The sequence below is a fragment of the Vombatus ursinus genome, unplaced genomic scaffold, assembly GCF_900497805.2.
Source record: "Vombatus ursinus unplaced genomic scaffold, bare-nosed wombat genome assembly UNPS02014180.1, whole genome shotgun sequence".
In the NCBI taxonomy this organism is placed as follows: Eukaryota; Metazoa; Chordata; class Mammalia; order Diprotodontia; family Vombatidae; genus Vombatus; species Vombatus ursinus.
In genome coordinates this window covers 142,242-164,954 of record NW_020953958.1, presented here as the reverse complement: position 1 = coordinate 164,954, position 22,713 = coordinate 142,242, and positions in this window count along the sequence as shown.

Sequence of the window (22,713 nt, the reverse complement as noted above, 5' to 3'; positions counted from 1 at the left end):
TCAGTTGAGACAGACATATTAAAACAAATATGGCTAAAGAAGATAAAAGAAAGAATGTGATAAATTCAAAGGAGTAGAACATGGAATTACTATATCTAGTGCTAATTTCAATAATGTTGACCACTTCAAGGGATTCACTATTCATACTCCACAGGACCTAGCTATACCAGCAAAGTGCCTGGAAGAATTTGAGAAAGGAGAAAAGTACTTTCACCTAAGGAAGCAAGAGGAATCAATCAGGAAAGTCTTTATAAAGGAGGTGGTATCTGAGTGAATTTGGAAGGAAAAGAGAGCCTTCAACTAGAGATAGACATTTGGGGAAAACCAATTCAGACACAGGCAACAGCTTGAGCAAAAGCATGACAAGAAGAAATGTTAAAGAGTACTTTAGTTTAACCATAACACAACATATACTATGGAGAGCAATATGGTATAGGATTGGAACGGTCAAGGGGTGTCAAAGTCTGGAGGTCCTTCAACAGCAGGAACAAAAGTTTCTGCCTCATTCTTTAGTGTAATTGGGAGGCACAGAAAATTTTTGTTTGTTTAGTAGAAGAGTAAAAGGGTCAGAGAAGTACATTATAAATGTCTGTAATTTCTAATGCAAAGGTCACTGCTAGGGCTATGAATGATGGCTTAGAAAGGGGACACAGAAATTTCCTGCATGCTTTGCATCGTAATTTCCAATGCAAAGATGATTTGTATAATGATATAAAGAATGGGTTAGAAAGAGATCATAAGAAGACCAGTTAGGACCAGTTAGTTATAATTGTCTAGACAAGAAGAGAAAAGAGTGTGTACAGCAGGAGTGCTGAGCACCTACAAGGAACCTAGCCCTCTTCTAGTGCCTGGTGAAGGATAAAATCAAAAAAAAAAAAAAGCATAGTCCTTGCCCTCTTGATGTTTTCAGTCTAAATGGGAAGTCAAAGTCTATCCTACCTAGTTACAAGTAAAGTATAGTATAATCCTTTGTAAAACTGGATAAAAAAGATTATCGAAGGCTAGAGAAACAAGGAGGATGGAGACAGGGTTTGAGCTGGACCTCAAAATATATGCCAGATTCAGATATGCAGAGGGAAGAAAGGAAGCCATCCCAGGCAGTCTGCATAAAGGCAAGGAAAGAGGCAGACACAGCGTAGAGACTGGTCTGTCTGGAGCATAGGTAGAGTATGTGTGTTAGGAAGCAATCAGATGTCAGATTGTTTAAGATTTGGTGAGATTTTATGGAGAACCTGAAAATGCTGAGCTGAGGAGTTTATACTTCCTCTGATAGGCCTGAGAGAGCCTTAGGACATGTAATATTGATTGTTAGTCAATAAGCAGTCAGTCAAGCATCTATTAAATGCCTACTATATGCCAGATACTGTGACCATGAAGATCACTGGATTTAGAGACAGACTCCATATTGATCTTGCTGTTCACTAAAACTCCCAGATATTTTTTTAAATTAACTCCGAAATGACCGAACTTCTCCATCTTGTATTTGTGCACTAGATTTTTTTGGAATTCACATGTAAAAATTAGGAAATATTTAATAAAATAAATAAAAATAAAATCAAACATAGTTACTATTATATTTTTAAAACCAAGTCAATGTGAACCCCTTATGTACAACTTAGTGGCCTCCATTTTTATTTGAATTTGACACCACTGCTCTAGCCTGTTAAGATTCTCTTAGAACCTGACTCTATTGCCCACCTGGTTAGCTATCCCTCTCACTTTTGTGTCACCTGCAAATTCAAGAAGCATGTTATCTATGCATTTATCAAGGTCGTTAATGAAAATATTCAATGTTACAGGGCCAAGTATATATCCATGGGGTACTCTACTAGCGCTATACCTAAAGACTTCTCTTCATCTACCAGTTTGACAACATTTTCAAAAAAGAAAGTAAGGCAGGTCAGGCAAGACCTGTTCCAGCCATGCTGGCTCTTTGTAATCATCACTTCCTTTTCCGTGTGTTCACTGCTCATCTCTTTGTTAAAGCAAACTAGAATTTTCCCAGGAATCAAAGTCAACTTCACAGAGCTTATAATTCTCTTTCCTTTTTTGGAAAATTGAGATATTCACCCCTCTCCAAACTTAGAATGTTTCTGGATCCTTTCCTTGATCTTTTGCTTACAGTGATTAAGCAATCACAACCGCCAATTCTAATACCTGAGGATGTGGTTCATCTGGAACAAATGTGTTGAATTCATCAAGGACAACTAAGCATTTTTGTTTTGCTATCTCCTTAGTTATCTTAGGAATCAGTTCCCTATTGGCCATTTTTGTTCTGTAATTTCCCATGCAAAAGTCATTCTACTTGGTAGAGTAAACAATAAAATAAGAATTATTAGTAGAGAAAGCAATAAAATTAAAAGATCAGGAATTGGACAGCTCTGTCTTGTCTCTCCCATAAGTTATCATCCCATCCTCCCCAAGGGAAAGTCTTACCCTTTCCTCAATCTTTGTTTTTTTTCCAAACCCTTTTCTGGTTGTCCTTATCATCCCTTATCAATCTCAGTCCACTTTGAATTTTAATATTATTGATACTAATTGACAGGATGATGCTATGCTCTTATATTCATCCTCTATTCCTTGAATTTGTTTCCGTCTTCTGTACATTTCTTTTTAAAATCTACTTTAGTCTGTGTGTTCCTTGTGCATCCATTTTGGTCTTTTTAGACCTCCTCATATTATTATCCTCTCATCTTCAGAATTTTATTCTTGAACAACTACCAGCTCTCTTGGGTTGACTTTTTTGTAGGTTTTGGTCCATGGAATCTTATATCTCTTTCTTATAAACCCTTTGAAATCTACTTTCCAAAAAGTTAGAGTGTATATCAGACTACTCGTGGCTTTTTTCTACTTCTCTATCATAGCCTGAAAGAAGGAGTGGTCACTCTTCCCTTCAAGCCCTAAGGGTTCTATCATTTCCACCCCAGCAACCAGTTCCTTTGAGTTAGTGAAAATAAGATCCAAAAGAGAATTTGTCCTTGTCACTTACTCCACTTTTTGAAGGATAAAATTATCATTAAGATAAGGCAAAAAGTTAGAAGCTACTATAATTTTGACTTTGAGAGGGCAAGAGGTGACTGAATAATTGGAGTACCTCATAACTACTACATGATGCTTCTATTCCAGTCCTGTGATGTGATTTAAACTTCTCACATATTCCCTCTTTCCGTCCAGTTGGTCTGTAGTATACACCAATAACAAAATTACTTCTGTTTCTCCTCCCATTTTCTCTAAGATATGAAAACTTTCGGAAGAGGTGGCAACTCCCTCTGAAAATTTGTGATAAGGAAAGAAAATTTAGACATAGGACAAATTTAATGGAAGCAAGTTTCAAAGAAATCAGAGAAAATATTGGAATTTTCCAAAGGCCTGAAAGTATATAAAAAGGAAATCAGCTGAAGAGAATAGGGAATTTTCTGTAGAATGAAATTTTATTGAAACAAACATATTTTTAATGGGAGTGAAATGGAGACAGACATGTTTACGGAGTGGAAGCATGAGGAATTTATTGACCAATTCAGATTTTTTTAAGAGGTGTAGAAAATAGAACAAAGGGCAGGTTGAATACGGAAGATGAATAGAAAAAGAATGGCACAGTCCTATAAGCATAGTCAGGAACACTAAAGATCAGTGATCTGGGACTTATGAGGAATACCAAGGAAGGCTAACAAGTTTTGTCTAGGGTTTTTGGGGTTTCTTTTTTAGCAAAGTTAGATGAAAAGAGAAGATCAAAGAAAGTATAGGAAGAAGGAAACAAGCATTTCTTAAGCATCTACTCTTTCAGGCAGCGTTGCTAAGCACTTCACAAATGCTATCTTATTTTATTCTCACAACAACCCTGTGAAGTTAGTGCTATTATCATCCCCCTTTTACAACTGAGGAAACTGAGGCAGAGATTAAGTGACCTGCCCAGGGACATACAGCTAGTAAGTGACTGGGGCTGGATTTGAACTCAGCTCTTCCTCACTTCAAGTCCAGCACTCTATCCACTGAGCTCTATCCACTGAACCAACTACCTGCCTCTGGTATAGAAGTGAATGAAACGTACAATTAATTAATCAAGTATTTAAGTGAAAGACAAAAATGAAATGTTCCCTTCCCTCAATGAGTTTACATTTTATTAGAAGAAAAAGAAACTCCATACACTTATAAGTAGATAGAAAATAAATACGAATGGAATACTAGATCGACAGGTTTTGTTTTTGGAGGGGAGGCACCAGCCGGCCCTTTAGGGAAGCTTCATAGAGGAAGCAGCTGGGCTGAGATCTCCTCTTGTTGTTTGTCCTTCTTTCTCAAAGAGGACCTTGACATCAGGGAGGTGAGGTTTGAAGGAAGCTGGAGTTTCTGAAGGGCAGGGGTGTGCAGGGAGAGCATTCCAATGATGGGGGATAGTTTGAGCAAAAGTATGAAGAAAGGAGATGGAATGTTATGAGGCACTGGTATTAAACAAAATGAAATGGGAGGGAGGGAGGGAACACTAAACCATAAATAAGGATCCCCAGGGGCTGCATGTTGACTTAGAAAACCACATATTTACCTTATCTATGTTCTATTTTTATTTATTTTGTTGAATATTTCCCAATTACATTTTTCCTGGTTCAGACCACATTCCAAACTCTTGCGCTCACCACTATGTGACCTGTTGGCTTGTTTTTGACTCAGCACAACAACCCTACAGTGTAGATATTGTAAATATTAACATCTTCGTTGTGCACGTAAGGAAATTGAGTCTCAGAAAGGTTACCCAAGGTCACCAAACTGAGAAGGACCATAGGATCCCAGGAAGGACTGGAACACAGTCTCAAAACCAGTCCTCTTGTGACTTCTTGCCAAATGCTCTTCTTTTCCATCGTACTGCAATGCTTCCTTCTCTGGATGCTTCTGTTTCCTCATCTGAAAGAGATGAAATGATGGGACCACAGTAATGTTTTCTAGGTTCCCATACAACTTTAAAATCCTAACCTCTGAAATTCATCTTTCTGAAGAGAAAGATCCCCTCCTCATGGACTGCAAAAGGTTTAATTAACATTAGTGAAGTGCATCTTTTGCACAGACAGACGAGCGGACCAACTTTACTCCTTTCACCTACTTATTGTAAGGATCAAATAGTGTAGACAAAATATTTCATAAGCCTTACAGAGCTCTATGAATGAGAGGTGTTAGTATGAGTAGTATTAGAACATTGACTTTCAATGTCCAGAAGCTGCACGGTTCAGTAGACAGGCCACTAGATCTGCAGTTGTTAAGACCTGAGTTCAAATTAGCCTCAGGTATTTTTGCTAGCTGTGTGACCTTGGTCAAGTCATTCAATCTTTGTATACCTCAGTTTCCTCAACTGTAAAATGGGGCTAATAATAGCACTTACATTCCAGGGTTTTTGTGAGAACCAAATGAGATATTTGCAAAGTGCTTTGCAAACTTTAAAGTGTTATATAAATGCTAGCTTTTATTATTAATGCTATTGTTTCTAGGCTTTAATAAGTCCTTCAAAATTCAAAGTTGGTATTATATGAAAAATAAATCAACTTAAGTTCATTTAATTGAGTTTTCTTCCTCAAATCCTCATTTTCTTTCATGTTTTTGCACCTGAATAGGGCCTAGGGGAAATATTTGCTGACCTAACTATTTTCAATTGAAGAAACATTTATTAAGTACCTGTTACGCGAACAGCACTTTGCTAAATGCAGGAGATACAAAGATGAAAACATTGTTTTCCTTGCCCTCAAGAAGCTAATAATCTAATAAGAAGATGCAGTATGTAGACAAATAAGCGTAATGCACAGTAGAACTTCTTGGAATGGGCGCTCCATACTGAATGCTCTAGGAAAGTCTGAGGAAGGAAAAGTAATTTGTGATGTCAGAATGGGAAAGCCTCATGGAGATAGTAGTACCTGATCTCATTCTTCAAGGAAGAGATGGATTTCAGTCAATCAACAAACATTTATTCAGTACCTACTAAACATTAGATACTATACTAGGCACTGGAAATGCATCAACCCAAAAGAAAATGTTCCAACAGAGATGAGTTCTGGGCATCAGGAATAGCTTGTGCAGACAGACAGAGTAAGAGATGTAGAGACAGAGAAAGAGAAAATGAGGAAGACAGAGAAAAAGAGTGATGAAGATAGAGACAAACAGATTGAGAGAGGCATAGACAAAGAAAGAGAGACAGAGGGACAAAAAGAAGGAGAAAGAAATAGAGAAAGATAGAGGAGGGTATAGAAGATAAGATTAGGGCGTGTCTAATAGCTCACTTTTGGGAGAATGGAATTTGAAGGGATGCAGTAGAAAATAAGGTTGAAAAGATAGGTTGGAGTCCCATAGATTCCCACATTTTATTGTGTGGCAGGCAGCTCTGAAAGGACCCAAATGGCTTACCCCTGAAAAAGATGGAAACAGGCATAAGGTCCATTCACAGGATCAGGGACAGAAGACAGAGTTTCTGGGCTTGTCCACCCATCCCCAAAGACTGCAGGAGACCGCCTGGGACAAGCAACAGCAATAGCAGCTAGTCCTGAAACTGACCTCACTGCCAAGAGAGATAGCTTAGATAGAAATCGGACCTAAGATTGAACGCTGGGAGAGCGTGGGCACCCAACCCACCAGGGGTATTAGCAGCAGGAGAGGAACGAGCAGTCCCCTCCTCCCCAAACTCTCCAATTCTATTCACTACATTTTGGTCCAAGAATCTGTTGACATGCTACTGAACTCTGAGAGCAGGGGAGCTCACCAAAAGGGCACCGTTTTTATTTCTTTCTCCATGTTCTTCATGCCTCTAGTACATTGTTTCTAGTTTCAAGTTTTCCTAGGCTCACTGTTGACAAGGAAGATAGGCTGAGAGATGACCTACATTCTGACATCATCCAAGGGTGTACCCTAACTGGATGTTGAGCCGTAAAGATTATTGAGAGAACCTCCCAAGACTGAACCCAGTCAATATATATTAGGGCTGAGATCCTGAACCAGGAGTTATAATTGTATAGACAATTGGGAGTTACTAAAAACCTTTGAACTCTGACCAAGTTCAGTCTGGAGAGAAATGAGACATGGCTACCCTTAAATTGAGGGCAGAGAGAGTGCTAACAAGTAAACGGACTAAGGAAGGCTTCCCATGTAAGATAGCCTCTGAGCTAAGCTTTGAAATTAAGGCAAACCAACAAGAACTTATTAAGCATTTGCAATGGACCAGGCCCTCCGTTAATTACCTTCTCATGTTTTTCAATGAGGTTCAGATAGAAACAATCCTAAAATAAGTTGCTATCTTGCTATTATTCTTTTCTATGTAATGTTCCACTCAGTCAAGTCAACAGGCATATACTGAGCACTTACTATGTTCCAGGCACTGTGCTAGGCACTGAGGCTATAAACAAAGACAAAAACTGTCCCTGCCCTCAAGGAACTCACAGTCTAATGGGGGAGACAAAATGCAGACAACTAAGTAGACATAAGATAAATAGAAGGTACGAGGTTAAGCTTATATCCTAATTCTTTTATTCAACTTCAAAAACAATTTTTTATCCATCTTTGCAACAATCTATACCTTGTCTGTTTCTTGTTTATACAGAGTTGTTTGCCTGTCATCTCCTCTATTAGATTGTAAGCTTCTCTAGGGCAGGGATTGTCTTTTGTCATTCTCTGGATCTTTAGCGCAGTGCCTGGTTAACTGAAGCACAGTCCTTGTTAACTGAATGATTGACTGGAACATTATATAGAAAAGAATAATAACAGGACAATGACATATTCCAGGATTGGTGTTTTTGAACCCCATTGAAAAAGATGAGAAGATAATAATATTAATAATAAGAACAACAATAAAAGAAATATAGCCAACTAGGTGGCACAGGACATAGAGCACAGGACTCATAGTCAGGAAGACCTTAGTTCCAATCCTGCCTCTGATGCTTACTAGCTGTGTGACCTGGGAAAGTCCCTGAAGCCTCTCTGTGCCTCAGATTCTTTATTAGTAAAATGGGGATAAAAATAGTCATAAAATGGAGATAAAAATAATCATAAAATTGCCATAAAAATGAACCAATATGTAAAGTGCTTTGCAAACCTTGAAGTTGTTATTAGAATATTATTGTTACTATCATCATCATCATCATCATCATCATCACCACCATCCTAAAAGGATGGCCAGGCCAGCCATGACCTCATTCCTCTATAAACCTCTCACATGCTCCCCTGCCCCACCCCAACTTTACAGTTTCCTTTCATGGATTTATGTCCCCCCCCCATTAGAATGTAAGCTCCTTGAGGGCAGGAACTAATTTTTTTTTCTGTTTGTATTTGTTTACCACCAGGACAGTGCCTAGTATACAATAAGCTCTTAAAAAAACAAAAAAAAAAAAAACTTGTTGACTTGACTTGAGAACCATTTCTATCTGAACTCCATTGAACAAGATAAGAATGGTTTTTTTGGGGGGGAGGGGGTGCAAGGTGGTGCAGTGGATAGAGCACCAGCCCTAGAATCAGAAGGACCTGAGTTCAAATCCAGCCTCAGACATTTAAAGATTCCTAGCTGTGTGACCCTGGGAAAGTCACTTAACTCTGATTGCCTCACAAAAAAAAGAATGTTGTTTTTTTTTTTCAATAATAATAGTAACTTGGTCCAACCATCCTGGAAAATAATTTGGAACTATGTCCAAAGGGCTATAAAACTGTGCATAACCTTTGACCCAGCAATATCAATAATAGGTCTATATCCCAAAAGAGATCAAAGAAAAGGGAAAAGGACCTTTTTGTACAAAAGTATTTATAACAGCTCTTTTTGTAGTAGCAAAGAATTAGAAATTGAGGGAATGCCCATAAACTGGGGAAAGGCTGAACAAGTTGGGGTATATGATTGGGATAAAATACTATTGTGAGAGCAGCTAGGTGGCACAGTGGATAGAGCACCAGCCCTGGATTCAGGAGGACCTGAGTTCAAACCTGACCTTAGACACATAACACTTACTAGCTGTGTGACCCTGGGCAAGTCACTTAACCCCATTGCCTAACCAAAATAAATAAATAAAATAAAATAAAAATACTATTGTGCTATAAGAAATGAAGAGCAGAATGGTTTCAGAAAAACCTGGGAAGATTTATGTGAACTATGCCAAGTGAAGTGAGCAGAACCAGGAGAATACTGTACACAGTAACAGCAATATTATAAAGATAATCAATTGTGACAGACTTAGCTACTCTAATCAAGACAATACCAAAGGACCCATGATGAAAACTGCTATCCACCTCCAGAAAGAGTACTAATGAACTCTGAATACAAATTGAAGCATATTTTTTTAACTTTTTTTTTTGCAACATAGCTAACATGGAAATACTTTTAGCATGATTTCCAATCTATAATTGATAGCATATTGCTTACCTTTTCAGTGGAAAAGGGAGGGACAGGAAGGAAGGAGAGAGTTTAGAACTCAAAATTTGTAAAAAGTGAATGTTAAAACCAATTTATTTAGAAAAAGAAAAATTATAATAGTAACTGATATTTATAAAGTACCCTTAATTTTTACAAAGTACTTTACATAAATTATCTTCTTTGAGCACAGCTCTATAAAGTAGGTGCTGACATATCTATGTGACAAAAGAGAGAACTAAGGTTCAAAGAATTGGGGAACTCTATTCCCTTTGGTCACATCTATAAACTGAGAAGGCAAAACCGCAAACAAAAAGAGGATCTAAAAACAGCAGACAGCTGCTCCCAGAAACTGAGGGAGAGCCTGAGCATACATGAGCTGGATCCGTCGTCATCCAACACTTAAAATTACACATCTGTAGTCCATTATCAACACTGGGCCACTGATGGCCCAGAGGAATCTCTACAATTCAAAGGGAGGCAGGCTCACATGGAACCTCTCAGTACAGGCTCAGCCCCCAGCCCCCAGCCCCCAGCCCCCAGTCCCCAGCCTGAGGAAACCTTTACTGAAGGGGGACTGCAGAGCAGAGGGTGCCAAAGCTTTTGAAACATGAGAGGGAAAGGAGTGGCTGGGTTCAGAGAGGAGACAATGGAAGGAAATTTCAAAGCTAAGGATCCTAAGAGGTAGAAGTGAAGTGTGAATAAGTTCAAAGCATGGAGGACATATTGTACAAAGACACAGAGATAGGAGATAGAGTAGTGAGTTTGTAAGGTAGAGAATTTGGCTTAAAAGTAGGAGTATTCAAAGGACATTATTGGGAAACTGGTCAGCAGAGGTGGGCTGGGGTCAGATTATACATCCCTAATGATGGAGGCACTAGGTACCTTAGTGACTGCATGAGGATGCTCAGAGATTGGGTTATGAGGCAGATGGAGCAAGCATTGCTTTCCCCATTTTACAGATGAGGAAATGAAGTTCAAAAAATGGAAGTGGCATGCCCAAGGGGACGTGACTAGGTCAGAACTGGAACTCAAACCTAGTTTAGAGTTATAAATTCTCAGTTAGGAAGAACCTCCGAGGCCATCTCATCCAACCACTGCATCTATGGAGGAATGTCTGCTGCAGTATCCATGAAAAGTGGTATAATACACTATACTATCTCACTTGGTGAGTTCACCAACTCTCATGGGTTCAACTGTCATTCCTCTGCAGATGATTCCCAGATCTATCTGTCGAGCCCTAGACTCTCTCCTGAGCCCTGATACCACATCATTCAGTCAATTAATAAATATCTATTAGTGCCTACTATGGGCCAGGCACTATGCTGAGCCCTGAGGATAAAATGCAAATAAAAACAAATACTAGGTAGCACAGTGAATAGAGCACCAGCCCTAGAGTCAGGAGAACCTGAGTTCAAATCTGACCTCAGACACTTAACAAGTCACTTAACCCCAATAACCTCCAGATAGTTAGACAGATGAATAAATAAATAGATGAATGAAAACATGAATAGACAGATGGATAGATAAGTGAATGAACAAATAAACAAATAAATAGACAGATAGATAAATGCAGTCCCTGCCCTCAAGGAGCTTGCAATCTAATAAGCTTATATTACAAACCACCAGACAGACATCTGAAAATGGATGTCCCGAAGGCATCTCAAACTCAACATATCAAAATAAAATTTATTAACTTTACAAAAAAAAAAATCACTCTCCTTTTCTGAACTTCCATATTACTGTCAAAGGTACCATCATCCTTCTAAACATCCAGGTTTAAAACTTCAGTTTCATGCTCAACTCCTCTCTCTGGACTCACCTCTAATATCTAATCATATATCTAATCTTATCATTTATTTCTCTACCTCTCTCATGTATGTCTCATTTCCATTGCACACCAAACACCCCATATTACTCATCACTTTTCTTCTGGAATGCTGCATTAACCTTAGTTGGTCCCCCCACCTCAAGTGTTGCCCCACTCCAATCCATCTTCATTATGGCCAAAGTGACTTTCACAGCACCATAGTACTCAATAAATTCTAGTAGATTACTTCCAGGTTCAAACATTAAGTCCTATGTTTAGCATTCAAGGTCTTCACAACCACATTCCTTCTTACCTTTCCAATCTTCTTACATTCTATTCCCCTACACACATCCAGCCATACTTCTACTTATTCTTCATACATGACTCCCATATATTTACTTTTGTACACTGCCTGTCCTTCATGTCTGGAATTCTTTTCCTCCAAATATCTGTTCATTAGAATCCCTGGCTTCCTTTAAGACTCAGTTCAAGCATCACCTCCTCCAGGAGGAGACAGCTAAGTGGCACAGTAGATACAGCACTATGTCTGAAATCAGGAAGACTGAGTTCAAATATAGCCTCAGGTACTCACTAATTATGTAACCCTGGGGTAGTCACTTCACCTCTGCCTCAGGTTTTTCAATTGTAAAATGAAAATAATAATAGCACCTGTCACCCAGAATCATTATGAGGATCAAATAAGGTAATATTTGTAAAGCACTTAGCACGTAGTAGGTGCTTAATAAAAGTTTATTTCCTTTTTCCAGGAAGTATTCACTGCCCCACCACCAAGCTGCTAGCTCCATCTCCTCTAAGGTTAACTTCCATCTATTCTATCATAAATACTATGATTTACGCATGTTATTTCTCCCTCTAGAATGTAAGTTCTTTGAGGGCAAAGATTGATTTTGCCTTTCTTCATATCCTCAGTATTTAACACAATACCCAGCACATACTAAGCCCTTAATAAATGTTTGTTAATTGCTTGATTGAAGACCTCCTAGGGAGAGCCCACAACCACCAAAAAATAACTTAGTCCACTTTCAAACAACCCTAATTGTAAGGAAGTTATTGTGCTTATATCTACCTCTCTAATTTCCATCTATTGCTCTGCTCTCATGGACCAAGCAGAAAAAAATCTAATCCCCCTACCCCATGGTTGACACATTTTGGTTCTCTTTGCAAGATACCACACTGCCTCTATCTATAATGCACACTGCAAAGCATCCTTAAGAAAAATAACAACAATGCATCACTTTTACATAGTGCCTTAGAGTCTGGAGAACATTTCCTACACATTATCTCCTTTGACACAGGTAGGCATTTTGTTCCCATTTTACTGTTGAGGAAACTGAAGCTCAGAAAGAAGGAAATGAAGAAGAACGAGTTTCAGAACAAGGAGCTGCCTGCTTTTAAACTCAATGCATTCCCCCACAAGCTTGAGCCCAGCCACAAACTCAGAAGCATATTCCCTAGTGACTTGTGTAGGAAGCAACAAATTCTGAAGAGTCAGTAAGTTAATTTGAATGCAAACTCAGTCTATGTTTTAAAGAAAAGGAATTGTTTGAGTCAAAAAGAAATTCTAATTCACAGCATAGCTGATTGTATTGCCCAGCTGAAACTGTATGAAATCCCATTTTCCTAAATCGCTTTGGATGACTTTCTAGCAAGAAAACACCACCAATCTCAGGATTGTTTTTGTTGGGTTTTGTTTTTATTTTTTTTCTGGGTAGTTCTCAGAAAATGAAACTATCTCCTACCAAACAGGGTTAGACCCCTACCAGAAAGCTACTGTTTCCAGAGAGGGGAAAAAAGAATCCTTCAGGGTGCATTACTAGCAAAGGCAATTGGGTTTGACAGTACTAGAAATGTCTGAACTATTAAATTTGATATGTGTAGGGGCTATGGGATAACAAGAGTTATTTCAGGCCATGTATTTTTAAAACAAAGAAATGTAATGAAAGCTAGCATGGATTTGGAATCAAAAGACTTTGTGTTCAAACAGTGACTCAGTTAACTGAAGGATGTGAGACTTCATTTAACTGTTTGAGGCCTCTGTTTCCTTGCCTATAAAATGCAAAGGTTCATACAGAATGCTTGCTAAGGCTTTTAGAACTCTAAATTCTCTGCCACTCTATTAAACTACCACCATATTACTCAAATAGGAATAATTGGTAATTAAGAGCATATTACGGTTTTATGTACTGAGAGTGCACTGAAAATTTTTTCAGAAAGTTAAGGGTAGAAGGGACATCAGTGATTATGAGGGCTACTATGTTGCTGATTGCTTGATTGAAGACCTCCAATGAAGGAGAGCCCACAACCACCAAAAATAACCTACTCCACTTTTAAACAACCCTAATTGTTAGGAAGTTATTGAGCTTGTATCTACCTCTCTAATTTCCAGCTATTGCTCTGCCCTCATGGACCAAGCAGAAAAAATCTAATCCCTAGCACAGCCGTCTTAGGAGGACCAGAAGACCTAGAAGCGATTTGGGCAAAATGAAGTGGGGGGGTGGGGGGCCAAAAAAATTTGAGCAAAAATTTTATTCCTCTGTGCTTAAATTTCCTCATGAGCAAAAAAATGAAGCTATTTATACTACCTAACTCACAGGGTTGTTATGGGGAAAGCACTTTCCAAGCCTTCATGTGCTATAGATACATAATCTATTCCTATTATCTCACCCAACCCCTCATTTTTTGCAGAAAAGGAAATGGAGGGCCAGAAATATGAGGTCATTTGCAGATTTCATAACTATTTAGTGGACTAAAATCCAGGTGTCCAGCTAACATAACAGTTCACATTTATGTAACTTTATCATTTCAAAGCACTTGACACAGTTTAATTTCAATTTAAGGCAGTGAGGCAGGTCAGTGGATAAAATGTTCAACTTGAAATCAAGATGATGGGAGTTTGAATCCTGTACTAACAGCTAATAGCTGGCTTTTTTATAGTGCCTGCTATGTGCCAAGCACCATGCTAAGCACTTTATAAATATTATCTCATTTGATCCTCACAACAATAGGTGCTATTATTATCCCCATTTTATAGATAAGGTAACTGAGGCAAACAGACTAAGTGATTTCTCTAGGGACCCCACAGCTAGTAAGTGTCTGAGGTCAGATTTTAATTCAGGCTTTCTTGACTCCAGGACCAGTGTTCTATCCACTGTGCCATCTAGATCCTGAAGTCACTTAATCTCTCTCTGCCTCAATTTCCTCAACTGTAAAATTGGGACAATATCAACAATTACTTCACAGAGTTACTATGAGAATCAAATCGATAACATTTTTAGTGCTTTGCAAACCTCAAAGTGCTATATGAATGCTATTTATTATCACCTTCATCATCGTCATCATCATAGCAACTCTACAAGACACAGGAAAGGGATTATTAATACAAAAAAGGATATTAGGGAGGGCATTGTGACTTGCCCATGATTCTCCCAATAAGCAAATAAGTCATAGAATCACAACTCAAATCCAGGTTTTCATAGATCCAATGTACCATTTTGGCAGGTGACTCATTTGGACTCCAAAACTCCCTAAGACTTAGGAAGTACATGTATTCTCATCTCCATTTTAAACTCAGGGATACTGGGTCTCAGTCCTGCCTTTTCACTCGTTTATGAATTTTATGACACAATACCACCTACTATTGTGGAATGCCCCTTCTGTCTTTACCTCTTGCTATCCTACCCACCCTTTTTGATCTAATTCCCAATGATACCTCCTCCATGAAGACTTCTCTGATTCCCCCTAGCTAGAAGTGACCTCTCCATTCCTGAATTTCTCATAGCACTTTATATATGCTTCTCCTATACACCTTTGTTGTTGTTCAGTCACTTTTTCAGTCATATCTAACTCTTCACGACCCAATTTGGGGTTTTCTTGTCAAAGATACTGGATTGGTTTGTCATTTCGTTCTCCAGCTGATTTTACTGATGAGGAAACTGAGACAAATGGGTTTAAATAACATGCCCAGGGTCATACAGCTAGAAAGTGTCTGAGGCTGAATTTTAATTTGGGAAGATGAGTCTTTCTGACTCCAGGCCTAGCACTCTATTCACTGCGCCAGCAAGCTACCCTACCATCTTTCATTTTCTATCATAAACATTCATGTACCTATCTTCTGGCCATACCCAACTTGAATGTAAGTTTCATGAGGATAAGGATTGTTTTTAATGACCTTGTATCTTCCTCTCCATGCTGAACGAGGAGCTTTGAACACAATAGGCAATCAATCAATACTCCTTGCATTGAACTCAATTGTCCAAGAATGCACAATAGGTATTGAAATTCAGGCCTCCTGACTCCATGTCCTGCGTGTTCTTTTCCACCACAGAAGGCAAGCACATTGTCAGGGGAAAACAAAAAGCCAAAAACCAGCACAATGACCCAGCAGCCTTCCTTCAGGGCAGGCCAGGGCAAGAGTAGCACTCTAAATATTATTTATGTCACTATCAGAGAGGGTAGGGGAAGTCAGGGGAGGGGGACAAGTTGTTAACACCAGGTGGCACACTATGAATAGTAACTGGGCCTTGGCTCCTGTACTTAACTTCAAGGATTATCTATTTTGAGACAGGGAAAGCTAACAGAAGCAGCTTCTCCCCGTAATCCACATTCCTGCAAGGCCTGCAAGCATTAAAATAATCACACCAGTGGTGCCCGAGCCAATTTATACTCTCACATAGACTACTGGAGGGAAGCTTGTTACACATGTCTCAAAAAATGGATGATATAATACATTTCCAGAAGTTTCATTTTTAAATTCCATTAAACATACACACACACACACACACACACACACACACACACACAAGGAAGCTTGGAATATATGACATTAGAACACAGAATGAAGAATATTCAAGCACAGAACACTGGAATTGTAAATGATATCACAAAATAGGATGTTCGAGCTAGAAAGAATCTATGAAAATAAATTATTAGAACAAAAAATAGAATATTTCAGAATAGAATGGAACCTTAGATATTAAGCTGAGCCACCATGTTTGATGAAGGAGGAAAACAGTGGTATCTCAGAAAATTTTAATTCAAACAAAACCCCAATCACCATAAACATATGAGCAGCAACAGCAGCTAGTTCCCAGAGAGTTAGAATCTGGATATACTCCGCATGCACATGGGCACTAACAGGTTCTAGTTGGTTGTGCAGCTGCTATTCTGGCACTGTGGAAGCAGCATGACCTAGTGGGAAGCTTAGAGGACCTAGAGCTGATCCTTGCAGGCTTTCTGACTGTGGGCAAGTCACTTCATCCCTCTGAGCCTCAATTTCCACATCTATAAAATAAGAATAATTGCACTTGCCCTGATTTCCCCCACAGGGTATTCTAGAAACATGAATGTGGGGGCAGCCAGGTGGCACAGTGAAAAGAGCACTGGCCCTGAAGTCAGGAGGACCTGAATTCAAATCCAACTTCAGACCAAACACTTGACACTTACTAGCTGTGTGACTCTGGGCAAATCACTTAACCCCAATTGCCTAAAAATAAAACAAAACAAAACAAAACAAAAAAAAACAACAAAAAAAACCCCATGAAATTGCAATATAATTAGAACTATTTCTATTATTAGAATGTAACAATACTCTGGACTCACTCACCCAGAGCTAGGAAAGCTCATTCCCAACTCAGAGTCCTCAGGGTACCGCACAAGGTTTTTGGGTGTTTTTCTCTGCTGCCATAGGCTTTAACCTCCATTCCAATGTGTTCCCCTATCCTTACTGTTAAATTATCAGTGATTATTGCCCTAGTTCCATTTATCCATTTAATATTAATTAGCAAGGGATATTCATTAGAAAGATATAACAGGAACAGAAGTAAGAAAAAAATAAATTAGCATTTTTTAAAAAGCATCTACTATATACTAGGCACTGTGTTAAACACTTTACAAGTATTATCTCATTTGATCATCACAACAACCCTGGGAGATAGGTGCTACTAAAATCCTCATTATACAATTGAGGAAACTGAGGCAGGCAGAGGCTAAGTGACTTACCCAGGGTCACAGCACTAGTAAATGTCTAAGGCTGCATTTGAACTCAGGTCTTTCTGACCCCAGGCCCAGTGCTCTATCCATTGCATCACCTGGCTGCCTCTAAGTATAAATAATTTCCCCAACCTCTTGGCGCACATTCTCCTATATACTACCTCAGATTCAGGTGAAACTGGGCTCAAATTTATCTGAGCAAGGCATTTAACCTCTATTTGCCTCAGTTTCCTCATATGTAAAATGTGGTTAATAATAGCACTGACCTCCCAGTGCTGTGTTGAGGATCACATTATATAATCATAAAGTGCTTATACATAGTAGGCACTATGTAAATATTATTATTATATTTTTATTTTCACAAAAATTTTCACAAAATTTTATCATTTCCTTCCATTTGAAATTGAAAAAAAAATCATTATTCTGAGAATGGGACTGACCATGGACTTCCCCAGGCTGCCAAAGTGGTCCATGACACAGGGGTTGAAGAACTCCTGATTCATTTATCTTCCACACAGCTGCCAAGATATTGTGTCTAAAGTACAAGTCAAGATAAAGTCAAGTCAGACCATGCTACTCTCTTACTCAATGCTTTTCAGGGGCTGGAGTACAAAATGTACTCCAATGCTGGCATTCAAAGTCCTTAAAGCAACCCCTCACCTCATTTTCCAGGCTTTTTGCTACCCTCTAGGGCCAAACAGACAAGTCTAATCTTTACATGATGGTCTTCCAAATACTGGAAGACAGCTCTCATGTCCCTCTGTCCCCTTCTCCAGACTAAAAAAACCTCATTTCCTTATTTGACATGTATGCAAAGCCCTTCACCATCTTGGTTGTCCTCTGAATACTCTCCACATCATCAGTGTTCTCCTTACACTTTGGTGTCCTCCCGAGGGGTTCTGACTAGGGCAGGGTATAGAGGGACTGCCATGTGCTTATAGCCCTCTTAATGTAGCCCAAGCTTTTTTTTTTTTTAAATTTCACAACACATAGCTGACTCAGTTTACTCAAACAACTGGATTTTTTTTAGACAGGCTGTTATCTAACCTTCCTTCTAATTTTAACGTTCTTTTTTATTTTTTAAGGGCCTTTCCATCTCTAAATGTTATTTGCCCCCTTCACCCATTGGGGCAAAACAGATTTTATCTGTAAATGCCTAAGGGTGGGTATTGTATTTTATCCATGAGGACAATGTAGAATGAATTTACCATAAATATTTTCTACCTTGGGAACTGTTGTTAAGGAATCTTTGCAAAGAATATTCTTTTTTTTTCCTTTTTTTCCTAACTTGAGGAATAAAATAAGAGATGTCTGGATACAGTGTTGGTGTTCTTTAAATTAAGGATGGAGAAAGGAAGATGTATGAGCTTTAGTTGTTGAATCATTTCAGTCATACTTGACTCTTCATGACCCCATTTGTGGTTTTCTTGGCAAAGACACTGGAGTGGTTTGCCATTTCCTTCTCCACATCATTTTACAGATAAGGAACTGAGGCAAACAGGGTTAAGTGACTTGCCCAGGGTCACACAGCTAGTTAGTGTCTGAGGTCAGATTTTTGAAATCAGGTCCTTCTGACTCCAGGGTCAGAGTTCTATCCACTGTGTCACCTAGCTGCCCTATGAGCTCTAGACTTGTAGGTAAAAGCCCTAGTGTTCAGTTCCTTCTCTGCTACTTTTAATTATCATTCTGGACAAAGTTCTGGAACTTTCTGAGCTTCAGTTTCCTCATCTATATAATAGGGATAGTAATGTTTCTTCTATCTACCTTACAAATGTTTTATGAGGAAGGTACTCTGCAAACTTGCAGGGCCATCTCCAATCATCCTGATCTATATCTTGCCACTAGACCCAGATGACTCCAGAGAAGAAAGTGAGGCTGGTGACTTTGCACAGCCCTCCCTCAGTTAAGTCCAATGCACTTGCAAGTCATGGCATCATCTTCCCCATGTCATGGTCCTCTTTGAGAATGAAAGACAAACAACAACAACTCTGCAAACTTAAAAAGCAGCCATATCAATTTCAGCCATTGTTATTCAGGGCCCAGTCCTACTGAGCATGCACAGAGTACTCAGCTGAGACAAACAGAGCATGTGCAGGCATCCCATAACTGGTTCTGGGGCTGTTAACTGCCTGGTGAAGAAGTGCTTCATTTTTTTTTTTGTATTACCTGACCTAGTACCTGGCACACAACAGGCACTTAAAAATGTTTGGTGATTGATTAACTGGTAGGGTTAATAAGACAGGTACACAAATATTTAGAATAAAACTAGAATGTAGTGCATAGGAAAAATACAAAGCACTATTTGTCCTCTTTCTCCTGCTAATGGAATGGGCAAAGGGAAAATATCCATAGTGGCCACATTTCCATTGGATTAGTTAAGGTAGATTTCAGCATGGAGCCCAAGGATCAGGGCTCAAATGGCATCGGACAGCTCAGAGTGGGAGTACATTAAGGGCCAAAATCAAAGGTGGTTCATACAAGTAATAATTTGTGGAGACTGGCGGAGATGGCACAGGACCAAGAAAGGACAAATGTTGTTACAATTTTTGAAATAGAAAGAAGAAAGAGTCTTCAAACTACTGGTCAGTGAGCTTGACATTGATTGCTGGAAAAATTCTAGAACATATTACTAAAAGGATGGTTTATGAGAAATTAGAAAGAAACGTGGTTATTACTAAAAACTAGCATAGAATGATCAAGAAAAGGTCAGGCTAGACTAACCTCATTTCCTTTTCAGACGAGTTCACTAAAGTAAATGGAATGCTATAGACTTAGTAGCCTTGGACTTCAGCAAAACATTTGACAAGAGTTTTCATGTTATTCTTTTGAACAAGAAGGAGACAATGTGAGTAAAATCACAAAAAGCTGAATGACCAAATCCAAAGAGATCAATATTTAAGGGCTTGGTGCCAAGCTGAAGAGACTCTCTAGTGGGATGCTCCGGTGATCTGTCACTCCAATTGTTCTTGTTGTTCAGTCATTTTTCAATTGTGTCAAGCTCTTCATGACCCCACTTGAAGTTTTCTTGGCAAAGATACTGGAGTCATTTGCCGTTTCCTTCTTCAGCTCATTTTACTGGTGAGGAAATTAAAACAAACAGTGTTACGTGACCTGCCCAGGGTCATGCAGCTAGTAAGTGTCCGAGGCCAGATTTGAACTCAGAAAGAGGAGTCTTCTTGACTTCAGGCCCAGCATTCTGTTCACTGTACCACCTAGCTGCCCCTACACATTGGGTTTTAAAAATCAGCTGCACCAACATAGAATGGAAAGGGCATGGCTAGAAAATAAATGCATTCAAAAAATATTTGGGACTCTTAGTAGACTCTAAATTCAACATGAGTCAACTCAACATGGTAGCCAAAAAGAAGTTAATTTGATCATAAAGGCTGAATTAATAGAGGTATAGTGTATGAAATGAGGGAGGTGATAATCCCACTATACTGTCCAAGGCAAACTGCATTTACACTATTGTGTTCATTTCTGAACACCATGTTTGTTGAAGGATATTAAGGAAATAGAGCATGACAAAATGGAATGACAAAGATGGCGAGAGGGCTAGATATCATGCTATATGAATAATGGCTGAAAGAACTGGGAAGATTTAGAATGAAAAATAAGACAGTTGGTGGGAAGTACAGGCAGAGAACATAATAGTTGCCTCTGAATATTTAAAGGTCTATCATGGAGAAGAATGATTAGGTTTGTTTGGTTTGGCCTGGACCCATAAAGACAAATCAGAACAATGAGTGGGAGGTCATAAGATCATAGAATTTAGAGCCAGAAGGGACTTCAGATGATCTCTTTTCCTACCCCCCTCATTTTAGAGATGAGAAAACTGAAGTCCAGAGAATTTGTGATTTGTCCAAGACCACAAAGCATCAGAGGACAGGATTCAAACCCAAAGTCTTCTGCCACTAGAGCCAATGTTGCTGCCTCCAATTGTAGGAGTAGATTTGGGTCCTATATATAACAAACATATAAAATTGTCCAAAGGTGTTTTGTTTTCAATAGAGAAGAGAGCTGTGTCCAGTTCAGTTTTTTAAAATTCAATTTTAAAAAAATTTATTTTTTTTTAAATTGTTTACTATGTGCAGAGCACTGAGCTAGGTACTTAGGCAATCTAGAATCTAACTGAGCAGGGGGGCTAAGATATGGACACAATAACTATGACATAGGTCATAGTTATAGGAAACAGGAAATAGTACAATAAAGTGGAAAGAACCCCTGGTGTGGAGTCAGAGATCTGGATGTAAATTGTAACTCTACTCAGTGCTGTGTGACCTTAGATGAATCATTTAACCTCTCTGGGCCTGAGAGAAAGAGAGAGAGAGAGAGGGAGGGAGAGAGAGAGAGAGAGAGAGAGACAGAGAAAGACAGAGAGACAGAGACAGAGAGACAACAGAGAGAGAGAGAGAGTTTGGACTATATGATCTCTTAAAGTCCCTCCTAGCTCTCAAGTCTTTAATTCTATAAGATTAATGAACATTTTGCAATGATGAGAGATTCAAGGGTGAGAGAGTTCACTTCTTTCCTGAGAGATCAATGAAAGCTTCTCTGATGAGGCGGTATTTGAGTGAGGCCTGGAAGAATGAGTAGGATTGCAACAGATGAAGATTAGGGTCTAGAGGAGGCATGGTGGACCCTAGGTATAATATAGAGTTTGAGAAAAGGTGTGAAGTCAGGAAAACACCAGACATACTAAGGGACAGGAAGTAGCAAAGTTTGGCTAAAGCATAAAATAGATGACATGAGGAGCAGTAGGAAATGAGCCTGGAAAAATAAGTTGGAATTTTTAATCAATCCTCCTAAGAGTTCTTGTTCTTCCTCTTTTAATGATTAGCTCATTCTGATCTTTAAAAAATAACACAGTGCTCACTCCATAAGTTGCGCAAGTCAAGTGGTTCAAAGCCCTGAGTCCATTGCAAGAACAATTATAAAACTGACCAAGCTCTCAGTGGCATGCAGCTTCCAGGTATTTTAAAGATGTCACATATATAAAAGTGTCTGTCCATCAATACAATGATGGCATTGGGAAATGTTAGCTAAACCAGTGTGTTGCGACCTAGAGGCTTGGTCCAAAAAGAACACTGAGTGCTGGCTGCATGTGCTTAGAAATGCAGAAAATAATAAGGAACTGAAGAGTCTGGATGTGGATTTTCTTATCATTGGGCATATCCAGTTCAGCAAGGCTCTCCAAGTAAGTAGGCATTCTCAGAGGGGTCATGGCCAAATTAACCCACACCTGAGTTCCCTTTGTCATATTCAAATGATACTTCCTGAAAAGGAGCAAGCTGTTCTGAAGCCAGAAAAGGAGGCATTGAAAAGAAAAGGCTATCTGAGAGGAAATCAAAGTTACAAGAATTTATGGTAGAGCAGACCTTTCCTTTAAAAGGCAAATAAAAGTGAATTATTTAAAAAGAAGGAAAGAAAATGGAAGAAAGGAAAGGAGGAAGGAAGGAAGGAAGGAAAGAAGGAATGAAAGGAGGAGGAAGAGAAAGAAAGAAAGAAAGAAAGAAAGAAAGAAAGAAAGAAAGAAAGA